Here is a 12,989-nt window from a genome sequence, read left to right on the forward strand (position 1 = left end):
ATCCATGGCTTTTTTTCTTTCTTCTTTTCTGGCTAGCTTGTTCTTCAAGCAGCTGTTTAAAGAATTGATCAACGTCCATTGTTCCACCCTAGGCGAGCCCTGAGGGCCAGCTTTTCATGGGGGAGCTGGCTGGGCGTGCTATGGCCATCCATGGATGACTAAGCCGATAGGCGCTGTCTCTTGGAGTTAATTGGCGTCCCTTCCTCTTGATCCTTATTCAACAACCTCGTCGACGAGGGCAAATGTTAGCTACCAGGTCTTGGATCTGGCTGCAGACTGTGAGGTATTTTGACGAGGGCACACGCCATACGACGGCAAGGTACATTTGATTTTCCGTGACCCCGGCCAACTGATGACGTCGGTCGGTCGGTCGGCTCAGAGCGAACAGGTATCTCGTTGCGAGTAGAGGACTCAAACTCGACAAGGTGTAAGTATTTGTATCAACATGCACAGCTATATACACGTGTTGGATGTGATGCACTTGCATACAAATATTGATATTGTTTTTGAACAACGCCCCCCCTCCTCATCACGGCAAACCCCGCGTATCAGAGTCACCTAAATAATGGTTTTCCGTTTTGGGCCTTGAATGCTGTCAACAAAAGCCACAGGTACTCCTTGAGTGGTCAGCTCATTGGAATGTAGTCATTCGCCTCGTGACACTTGGCACTTGGACTAGGAACAAAAAAAAAGAAGAAAAGAAAAGAAAATCACTGCAATTCAATGTTTTCTCCATCTGCCAGCCAAGCAAGCCACCAAGAAAAAAATATCTGCAAAGGGAGGCTGCAATCTACATGTTGTCGTCGTGCTACCTGCACTAGAGTGCATGTACATATATACATGTGTCTGTTGTACGGGCACAACCTTTGTTTCTCGATAATGCCATTTGTCCCTGGGGCGGCTCGGCCTGTCAAGAACGGAGCTGAGGCGGAAGCTGAAACTCCCGAAAAAGTAACATGCCGACAAGGTGACAAGCACGAGTCTCACACACACACACACACACACACACAGCAGGCCTACAGGTCTACAGACCTGGAGGGATACAGGCAAGAGAGAGGGAGAGAGTAGCACATCAACCCTCAAAAATCAAAAAAAAAAAAGAAATTAAAAAAAGAATTAAAAAGAATATAAGGACAGGGCTGTCTTGGTCTTCATCCCTAGCACAGGAAAACATACGAAAGACACCAAGCAGTCAAGCGGACGACAGCTAGAAAGAAGGAATTCCATTGAAACCTTTGCCTCACTTTTTTTTAATTCTTTCAACAAATGTGTGAATGCATACGTCCAATAAACGGCGGTGGCCAGCCAGACAGCTGGAGCGGGTGTGGGAGGCGTCTGGGTGTGACGGCATTGTATGTGTCTACCTGTAACTATTTGTACTGGCAGAGTATTCCAGAATAAATAACTAATAACAATAAAAACCCGTGCTGTCACAGAAGCACAAGCACATGTCAACTCGTTTTGATTCCAAATCATCACCCAATCCCACCGCAGACTTCCTTTTTGGCGGTGCTTCCTGGCTCCCAATGTCAATCTGCCAACATGCTAGGAGCGGCTTTTGACGTGACGTTTTTCTTTCTTTTTTTTTCTTCTTCTTCTTCTGCTTCTGCATCCCGTTCCCTTGTTTGGGCAATCTGCTTCTTATGGCAACTCTTTCAGCCCTTGGGATTGTAGGGATTTCAGCTCTCACGTCTGCAAACATGTGCAACAACTAGGGGGGGAGGGTGTGGGTTATGAGAGACAAGCAGAAGGGGAATGCGTGGATGCTTGTTGTCGTGTTTTATTCAAGTAGATACAGACATGTCAGGAGTCTTTGTTTTTTTTCATTGCTTGACGTGGTGACACTATTCTACCAACAGCAAACCACGACATCTTTCAGCTCGATTCGAAGAAAAAATAATAAAAAAAATAATAAAAAAACTTACCAACGACAAAAATAGGCCAAACAGGCAAATCTATGCGTGATCGACGAGGGAGGCGGGCGGGGAGGACAGACTCGAGAGTCGTACATTATTGCAGGTTACAAGTTCAAGCCTACCTAACCCTCTAACCCTATCAACAGCCCTAATTCATGCGAAAAGGCACACTTATAACAACACTTCGGCGCAAAACAACAGGAACCGCCAGTCAGTATAAAAAATCAATGTATCCGAGGTTTACGAATACCTAGTTACAGATATCACAGCCCCCCCCCCCCCCCCCCAGCCCAGAAAAATCCTGCGTCCCATGGATTGAGGTGCACATAATGAAAATGTTTCGTTGCGGGCGTAATCACATGATACAAGACAACTATAGGGTTAGACTGTCCCGCCCCTATCACCAAGTGCCACAAGCCACGGCAAGTGTTCAAGGCTTAAGGCGGGGAGACATAGCTATCCCGAGCTCGCACACAAGCGTGTGCCATTGTGTGGTTGGTTGTGCGTTCATTTTACGAGACAGAGACAGATACACAGACGGTCCATCAGAGGCAAAAAAAAACGAATCGAATCGAACCAAGTCGAGTCAAGTCTTTGCCACATCCAGGCCAGACCAGCCCGACCAAACGTGGTTGCACATGGAAATACATACAGACATGGGGCAGAGAAGGGGGGGGGTCCTTACGACGCCCAAATATAGATAGCGCCGAAGCACAGAACTTGTCAGATGCCATGATCTGCTGCAAACATCGACCAGCAATGGGCCCCGATGGCAGCCCAAGAAAAAGAAGAGAGGCAGAGAGAGAGCCAAAAGAAAAAGAAACATGCAAAGGCGCGCTTGGGCACCTCGTGGACCCGGGTTATAGAGAAGGGGAGAAGGGGCAAGGCAAGGAAGGGGATGGGCAAGGGGGGAGAGGAGGGGAGAGAGGGACAGGGCGTGCGTGCGTGAGTCGGACGTTTCTGTTGCGCATATCGTGTGTAATTGTATATACTTGGGTTGCTGGGCTAGTCCGACGTACGGGCGACGGGGTTTGAGTGGGGCGTAGTCCTTGGTTCTCATTGTGTGTGTGTGTCAATGTGTGGTAAGGCTTCCGACAGAGGCAAGAAAATAACGTTTGGTGGACACAGACACACGAGTATGCGGAGAACTAACTACACAGTTTTCATGTCCCGAATATCGAGCAGAGCACAAGATATGGCACGACGACACACATATTCACACCGGCAAACACACCAAGTTCCAACTACTGGCATCAGGGGGAGTGTCTGGGACAGCCTGCACCTGCACATGTCTCCTATTTTCCCTACGTCCTGGTTCGCCGTTCGTGGCTCAAAGGGCTTGAGTGCCGCTGAGTGGTGCTAAGCCCGTCTTCGTCTTGGACTTGGAAAAGTACGAATAGACAAGGAGGAAAGTCCTTGAAACAGACAGAACACAAGCTTGGACTCGTACAGAGACCAAGCTCTCAGAAAGGCGTTCGGCAAGTAAAAAGAAAAAAAGAGAGAAAAAAAGAAAAAAAAAGAAAAAAAAAGAAGAAAAAAGAAGAAAAAAAGAAGAAAAAAAAAACACAGCCAGCACAGCACAGCACAGTGGCACGGGCCAAGTGGGACAAAGGGGTGCCCCTCGGGAGCAGCCAAGAACATCTGTCTACGAGAGCAACAAGTGCAAGTCCAAAAGAGCAGGTGCCGTCTTGCGGTTTGCGGCGCATTGTGGCGTCTGTGATTGGCTGTCTGAAATCTCTCTCGCCCGCCTTCTCTATCTATCTCGCGCTCTTTCCCTCTCCTCGTCCATCCATACATTTACAGAGTCTGGGATGACATGACAGCTCGGCAAAGTCTGGCTCCGTGCTTGCCCAATCCTCCGTATACAACTAAGCAACTGCGATGTCTCTTTCTCGAGTCCATGTACCTTGTACCTATTTTATAGAGCTCCAGACCTATAGGTAATACCGGTATAGCCAACCATCTAGGCATAGCTGCTTATGTAACTCCGCGATTGTATGAAAGGGGAAATATGTCCCCAAACGCTGTCATCATGAGGCCGCTGCTGCTGCTGGTTGGGCATCGTTTTGGTATAGTCAACTAGTCCTTGAGTGGCTCCTAGTTTCTCCCCCTCACCCCTTTTCCTTTTGTTCTTACTAAGATGCCATGTTTTTTGGGGCCTTGTTTGTCCTAGTCCTCTTCAATACCGGAATATTTATCTTCTCACTACCGGAGACTCACGACATGCAAAATGCTCCGGCTTACAGCTGGCGAGAAGGATCCCCCGTCCCCCGTCCCCCCCAAATCCCAATATCACCGCTGGCGCTGTGGTTATTGCGGCAGCTCTGCCCACCAGAGAACCACAAACACCACGCGCTGTGCCTGCGTGGCTCGGGGGCACTTTTGTCCTGTCTGGAGATTTTCTGAATCGCCGGCTCTTGGCAGGAGACGTGGTTCTTCTTGTTGGAGATGTCCTGATATCAAGGGTAAAAAGGAAGCAAAGTGCATAGAAAACACCTCCCCGCCAAAAGAAAAGAACGATCCGACAAGCACGAAGCCGGCCTAAGCACCTGTTGTGTACGTGTATTCTTTTTTTTTTTTTTAAAAAAAAAAAAACTTTTTCTTTTTCCGTTTCTTTCATATGCCTCTTCTGGCAGACTTAGCCAGGATTCCAACGCCGGGGCCAGCGGCGGAGACGTAGACGTAGACGCAGACGTGTTGTTGCTGTTCTTGTTTTCTTCTTCTTTTCTCCGAGTCCAGCATGTGTTCGCCCTGCTGCTCAAGCGCCGTGTGCACTTGGCGAGTTTATATACACTAGCACGAGGCATCTCCACCACGCAGCAATCTTCCTGTCCAGCGCGCACGCGCCAGCCGGCGGCGCCTGTGCTGTTCGCTCCTAATTGAAACGAGTGCACGGCAAGAAAAGAAGAAAACACACACACCCCCCCCCCCCCCCCCAAAAGAAAGAAAAAAAAACGGAACGGGGAGCAACCTCAAACGGCCCTTTTTCTCATATTGTCTTTATTGCCCTCATGTTTTTGCGGGTGGCCTGCCCTCTGCCTCTCTGCTTCTCCTCATCCTCCTGTTGCTCCATTCTACGCCGTCTCCCTCTCGCTTCCCTACCCTGCTTCTCCGTGCGCCTTGGTCGTGTCTGTGGGGCGGGTGGAGGATGTTCCGAGCGGAGGGGGGAACGACCAAACCGCCCATCAAAGCACGTCGACGTGGACAACAACAACTGGCTGAATCTCAGATCTCAGAGATGGAGTCAAAGTGACAGTGGTACACTGGCCAGCAGGAGAGCCACCGCAGGGCGGCTGCGCACGCAGAGTCCCGGGGCTGGCTTATCTACACCACGCCGATAAATCGACAACCGAGATACGGAGGCCGGGCGCGCAGTCTAGACTGTGGTGGGTTTCAGTTTCGACACCGCTGCCAGCTGGCACGAGATTTGGGTGTAAGTCTGGCGGGCCGTCCGACTGGCCTGCACTGCCACAATAACAACAATATTAACTACATAGTTTACTAGGTGCCCTCCAATATCAGGCCTTGGCTATAGCTTTGCTGGACTTGTCACCACGAGCACAAGCACCGGAAGCCAAGGTATAACTACACAGTGGCACATATATGTACATACAGACATAGACACATAGTCTGGAAATTGTGCGCGTGCACACATACATGCGTCTGCGTCTACGTCTGCGTCTGCATCTGCTTATGCACCCACATCCTGTGCCGCCTCGCTCTATGCCAAGTCTTGCATATATACCGCTGCCATGTTCTGTTAAGCTTCTGTCTTCTTCCATGAGGCGCTGTCCAACCCTTTTTTGTCTTTCTTGTCGTGCCTTGTCTATAACCCTCTATAACATGGGGTCTGGGCCAATGAACACGCACATCAAACAACAGCAAAGCATAGCACAGACATAGCCTGCTAACAGCGTGCCACATTTAATACCCGTCCCGTGTTAATATGTGTGTGTACCTATGTATGTCCATGTCCATTTTATCCCCCCTTCCCGCCAGCATATATCGACCGTGGTGTCTCTTCCTGCTTACTCATACATGGAAATACCTGCATGAGCACATTTCTTTTTTCTTCCTTTTTTCGCCTCTCTTCTCACTCTTCCCCTCCTCCCATCGTCGTGATATAGAATGGATGCGTCATATATAGACAGCCTGACCGTGTTTGCTACTACTCGTGAAAAACCGGTACCGGTCGCAGGTTCTGCGAGCTCTCAAGAGAGGAGGAGAAACCCCTCCCAAATAGTCAGATGTCTGCGTAGAGTCAAAGCTTTGATATCTACCTTTTCTTCACCGCCATCCTCTTAGCCACATTCCCTCTTTGCTTGGATATCAGTATTTTTGCGGTACAGTAGACAGACACCAAGCCACGTCACAGCCGATGCGGCGGCGGCAACTGGAACTTGGCATGGCGGGCGAATCCAGATATGTAGACATCGATCCCTGCGCTCTCTCTTTTCTTGTTTGTTTTTTTGCAGCTCGATGCTATGCAATACAAGCGAGCGTACATCCAGTCAGCGGTCCACGTCGTTTTTTTTTTATTGTTTTTGCCTTGCCTTGCCGGGCATGTGCTGAATTGGATGCTGAATATTTGACTTGGACATATGCGTATGCGATATAAGCTTTGTGGCAGCACTGCAAGATGAGATCCAAGACGCCAACGGGGAAGATCGGCAGGATGAGTCCGGCCAGCCAATACAGATGCTACCTACAAGTGGTACTGTATGTATTGTCCACCACACACGAAACAAGAAACTGGCGAAGAGAGAAAGAGACGGAGATGGAGATGAGGATCACGCCGATCTTCCTTACACTATTTATTGTCTCTTCCGTATTTCCCTTGCTATTCCTATTGCATACGATGAACGCAGACAGAGAAGAAGAAAAAAAGAAACAAAAAAAAAAAGAAAACCCCAACGGCTTGGCCGGACTTTGACAAACCCATATCGCTCTTTTTTCTCGCCTTGCTGGGGTCACTCGCAGACAGGTCAGGTCAGTAAAGACAATCAAATCAAATATTCTTGCTGGGGGACTGGTAGATGATACGATCATGGCATGCCCTTCCATCACAAAACTCTGGTTCAAGGCGGGGGAGGGGGGTAAGGGTCTAAACATGGTCGAAGGAGCCAAGTCTGCATGCAGATCGTCTCGTCGACCAAACAGACAGAGAGCGAGCAGAATTGGACTTTTGTTTTTGTTCCTTTTTGCATCATTCCTTTTTTTCTTTCTTTTCCTTGGGGGCTTGGGGGGGAGGGGGGTTTCTTTGCTGCTTGTGAACGTCAAAGTACCTCGATATAAAAATAAAAATAAAGCCCGCCGAAAAAAAGCGGAAAAAAGAATGCATGTGCCATAACCATGAATCGAACATGGGTCACGTCGGATTATTCGTTTTTGCAGAGCTCACAAGATCTCAAACAAACACAAACCACAACGACGTATTCTAACCACTAAACTATTATGGCGTGATGGATGTTGATGATGGATAATCGGCACATTATTCTGTCTGAACCGCCTTTTTTTTTTCTTTTTTTTTCTCGAAAACTTACCATCCACACACCTCCATTTATGTCACTTTGTCCGATTTCACCTCGATTCGTGTGTGTCTGTGTCTTTGTCTTTGTCCTTGTCCGTGGCAAAACACCAGAAACTCACGCCTGAGCACAAAGGAATAATCACGTCCACCTGAGACTCGGACGCTGCCTCTGTCTCTGGCTGTCACTCAAAACTTGCATAGTTTAGATTTTTTCTTTGCCTCTGATGTTGGAAGAAGCGTTGATCCAAGCTTTCTTATTCCTTCAGCCTCTCTCTCTCTCTCTCGTTCTCCTTTTGCCCTTTTGCCCTTTGCCCCAAGGAACATTGGGCCCACTCATCGTCACAGGACTCCAGGGTCACGAGTCCGAGTCAATATCATATCAAGAGCGACGTCTATTTGGCCTTGTTCTTCCTCATTTAACAAGCCGTCGTCTTTTTCTGGGCAAAGGAGAAAAGGCCGCGTATGCTGTGTTATATATCTGCGCAAGGTGGCTCTCGCTGTTTGACACGGTTTTATACGACTTGGCGGTTGCCTCACTATGCATAACTACGGCATCTGGGCTTTCTTGGTGTTTCTTGGGCAAAGGGCTTGGCAGGTCAGATGCAGACATGTTGAGATGACTAGTTCTTCTTGTCAAGGTTAGGGTCTGTCTACCCCCCCCCCCCCCTTCGAAGAAAAAACACTTGGCATTATACTTGGCATCATGAACTTTTGATAATGGGCTTGTAAGGCGGTCAGGCAAGACTCAACGCTAACAAGAAGACGGATACAAAAAAAAAAAAGAGGCCACAATGAAAACGCCGGGCGTCGAGAAACGGCGACATTAAACACGTAGGAGATTGAGAACCCCCCTAAAATCTGGGGCAAGACTGTGCCGAAATGGTGCTACGTAGCGATATCCAGCAGGAAAGGTCAAGCAGTACTACTCTCTTAAGCATTAGCTACTACTTGCACATGTAAGTATGCATGCATGGATGTACTATGAATGTATGTAGCCAGCCCACGGCACGGAATGGCCGAATAAATGGAAGGGAGGAGGCGAGGCAAGGGCTAACAAGGGACGATACCAATGGCAATAGCTGGGACTCCCCTGTTACCTTGTACGCATTCAGGAAGACAGGCTAGGGCAGAGCAGAGAATCGGGGACTAGGTCAAAGTCTCAGCGAATAGGCGTGCGTCAGTATACGTCGTGAATCTGTTTCTCCACAAGTAAAGCATTCTCCCATATATATCAGCGACGTACATATATAGCAAATATACCGCTAAAGATCTACTTTGTTTCCCAAGCAAAACGAGGAGGACCATGGTGTTGTAGGCTTCTTTTTTTTTTTTTTGCTTGTCTATGCGCCCTCATGTCAAAGCGGTCCAGTCATCCATGCCAGGAACAGCCGGAGTCGGAGGAATACATTGGCAGGTATCCTGCGGTTGCTTTGACAGGCGCCCAGGAGAACCTGTGTAAGTCGGGCAAAGCCCCAAATCGTGCGGCAGTGTTGGAAACGCGGCAAGATCCAACAAAGCCAAGATGAAGGGGGTGCCCTCCCCTCCCTCAACCAAGCGTGTATAAAGATGGACACACTGTTGTACACACCATGGCCGATCGGCGTGCGCTCTAAAGTCTAGACGTTTCCAGGCGTGTCTAAACTTTTGAAACCACTTCGCCCCGTGCGCTGCTCTGGCGCATCTGCTAGCTTCAGTACCGACGATGATGCTGGCTCTTAGTGGAGGCTTGAGCCGAGACGGCAAGCCAAGTTAGACGCTGTGGCGGACTTTGGCAGCCTCCCTTGAGTCCTGGCTAGCTGGCCAGACTGGCTGTCGCTTTCTTGAATGGGGAATCTTTCCAAGTCTGGTAACAGTAATCCTTGCTTTCTTTCCTTTTGTATCGACAGTGCTGGCCGACTGGGCTGGACTTTATGTAGATAGACTTTCACTAACTACGCCATAACTAGCGCTGGTTCCATTGTATCTTTCTGTCGTCCAAGTCGGGCCTTGGCTAGCTTGAGCTAGTTTGGTGGGCTGCAAATGCGGCTAGTTGGTCATGTAGTTGATACATTTTGACTAACCACTGAAGACTGAGCCGCTACTAAGTTGTTTGGCCCTGTTGGCTGCGGCGTCCAGTATGGATCTTGTTGTAGCCGACATGTCAGACGCGCTAATCTGGAAGGATTATGCAGCTAAGCCAAAGTTGCAACCTTGTTCACTGACGTCTTGGAGAATTCGGCGAGGAACCCCTGGCCCTAGGAGCGCTATCGGGCTAGCTGGGAGTGCAAGCTTAGTCTTGTCGGTCACCGGATGCTTATGGTGGAGGCACTAGCCTCGCTCTGTGATTTAAGGATTCTACGGGATATTGATTTTGCTTTTTTGCTTCTTGTGCTTGTTTGCTTTGTTCTAGGCATGACATAATATGGCGTGAACACCAGATGCTACGTCGCCGCAGCATTTTGGAGAATAAAAAAAACAAAGGTGTTCCTCGCACTCGCTAAGCCGGCATGCGGCGGTGGCGGCAGAGCACCAAGCGGCGGAAATTGCGTGGGCGGGCGAACAAATGTTGGAATACGCGGATCGCTATTCGGTTGGTCAATGGGCAAGTATTTGCATAGTAAGATCGGATCTCCGCTGCCCTCGTGCGCCCGCTCAAACTTGCGCTTGCAGCGCGCCTTGAAGCCTCAAGCAAATTATCCCAATATCAACGTCGTCCCTTGCCTTGTTTTCTTGACAGGACCCTTTGTCTCTCGCCAAGCCCAGCCAAATCCGATCGTCGCTTTGCTGTTAGGTCATATTCAGCAGCACATCCATGGCAGCCGGTTCACACAACCCGCCTTAGTGGGCGGGCAGGATCAGGGCTCCAACGAGAGATATCTGAAAACCAGATTAAGAGGCAAATTGCAGTCTTGCGGCAAAGCAAGCAAAGTCTCAATAGCTAGCTAGTTGCCTTTCAAGCATGGTTGGCTTCGGATAATCTTCCACCCACTCGCTCCATTCACACACACACCATTCCAGTAACGCAGGGGTTCTTCATCCGGCTAACACGAACCCAGGGACAAAGCGTCCCCACATCCTTCGCTGCCACTTGGGGCACAAGGCTGTGAAGAGACTATGGGCCCTAGTAGACAAATATACTTTTGCAAGTATATATCCCAGAAAAAGACAGGCCGCGTGCTGGCGGCGGCCGACAAGCATGACTATAGAAGCCCTGAAGAACAACATCAGACACAAGACGAGGGACGAAGGAAGTCTAGCGCCCCTCCCCCCCCCCGCCCCGGAGCTAGCAGCTAGCAACCTGGCACCACCACTAGCTCCGTCTGGAGAGTAGCAAGCCCATGTCACCGCGTCTGTCAGTCCTTGGTGGGATGTTGAGGGACACCCTCCCCCTCGCCGTCTGCCAGGGTTACATAGCCCACAGGCATACAGGCATAGAGCCACTAGAAGAGGCCACAGGGGATGGTGTGTGGGATCTGGGTCGCACTGGGCTTTGCCAATGTTGGCCAGGGCTCCCAGGCCAAAAAACGCGCGCGGGAACTTCGTTTCTGCCATCGAAGCAGCCAGAGAGCTAGAGAAGGAGGGGTGTATGTGTTCCAAGGGATCCGGCTGCTGACCGAGAAAACTGCACTATTGTTGTTGACAGATTAGACAGATTCAGATTGAGCGTACCATGGCGAGGATGTGGAGAAGGCCTGAGCCAGACGTTGCGTTGTATTCCTGATGGACAAAAGAGGCTGAGGCTTCTGCTTACTTCACCTTTTCTGGTGGTTCGGATACGGTTTTTTATGTCGAAGCCCTGGCAGCCGGGCTTGGGACTGGCAGCTGGTAACACTTGGCACACACGGACCTACAAACACTCTGTTCTTTTTGGCCCGCCATCCCCGATCCTTAACCCCGTCCGATGCATGACCGGCGACTCACCTCGCTTCTGACTTGGCTCATCGGGGACTTTGTTTCCAATCCGCCCTTTTGTTTTCACTCAGAGCCATCGGCAACGCCACCCGATCCGAGCATCGACTAAGCCAGACTGCTCCACCGAGCGTCGCCCACTATCCGAGTATCCAGTGCTTGTGTGAGGGAGGGTCTCTCTGTCTGTCCAAGGCCCAGCGGCTCATTATATTGGATATATTTCCTGCAGCCGAAGTGGTCTGTGTGCCCGCCTATGGCGCTGCTATTGACAAGCAAGAATTTTCCTCGTCGGCATTCCTTGATTCTTCATCGCTTAAATGCCCGGACAAAGTTCATGATGTAGATTGCTAAGCTCCTTATGTTGGTCGGCGATATCGTTGGCATTAGCAACCGAAACCCTTTTCGCGCGCTCTCTGTTGCCACTGTCTAGCTTCGGATACCTTGAAAACACCGAACAGTGCAGGCCAGGTGCCCACACGTCCAAGTATAATTGTATACTTGCACTCTTCCAAGCGGAGCCTTGCAGGATGGCGGCCGTTTCTTGACAGCACACTACAACGCAGATAGGAGTGGCTGAGTTTGAGAGATGTGCCGGCATGTTGATGCATATGTGACGCAACTAAAAATGGACGGTGGAGGGGGTGCGAGAACAACACGATGACGACTACGAAAATATGATCACTACACTACGGCAGGACGGCCAAGAAAGCCAAGAAGGCCAAGGAAGATGACAAAGGAGATGCTACGCTATGGAAGCACTACCATTGGCTGGCTTAACGACGGCCCTCTGGATGAAGTCCTCTCAAATTCGCCTATTGATAGTAAACGTTGTGGCAAGCCATGGGCATGGAATTCACAGTCAATAGTGCAGGAACTCTGCCGATGAAGGAAGGAAAACACCACATGAGACTTGGCCCGTGTCTCCCCTTGACGTGCCTGTCTTCCTTTTTTTCCTTTTACTGCTTTTTTTGCCTGTCTGTATATGCTTAGCGATCAGACTAGTTTGCTCTTGACGGGGACAAGAAACGAGCAGCAGGTTGGACGACATGGGCCAAAAGATACACCACCCACCCGACTTACCTGCTCGTCTTTTATGAGATGATATCAGGAAAAGAGGATCCAAGCGCTGGCATCAAGCTCGTTTTAGCATCCCGGGATCCGAGACGGCATCATGAGCCATGAGTTAGTTGAAGGGCCTAACCCGCAGCGGAGGGAGCCTGTACTGTACTGGCAGCCTTCAATCCAGCATTTTCCACCCAATGTGATAAATCTGAGCTCGTTCACGAATCGGAAGCATTGGAGCGGCCGGGGGGCATGGCGGGTTCTTTTTTTTTTCCCCCAATAGGAACACAAAAAGAAACACTTCCAAAGGTCCCATATGTTGATCATCTCATGGCTACAACGCTCGCTGCTGCCATGGTTGCACTCAATGCCTCAGTCTCCATCTCTGACTTGTCCTTTTCTCTCTTCTATCTGTACAAGTAGTTCTATTCTTGCCTCTTGTCTCCCTCTGCTCGACAAAATCCGGCATATGAAATTCATGAGATGAAACCATGGAACAAGTAGGTTGACAACAAAACAACGCAATTTCATACTCGACATGCGCACATACTTGGCCCTCTTGGACAAACAACAGAGAAAAAAAGACACCCCCT

This window comes from Berkeleyomyces rouxiae, assembly GCF_048999995.1.
Source record: "Berkeleyomyces rouxiae strain 22BRR77 chromosome Unknown BrBRR77_ptg000002l, whole genome shotgun sequence".
In the NCBI taxonomy this organism is placed as follows: Eukaryota; Fungi; Ascomycota; class Sordariomycetes; order Microascales; family Ceratocystidaceae; genus Berkeleyomyces; species Berkeleyomyces rouxiae.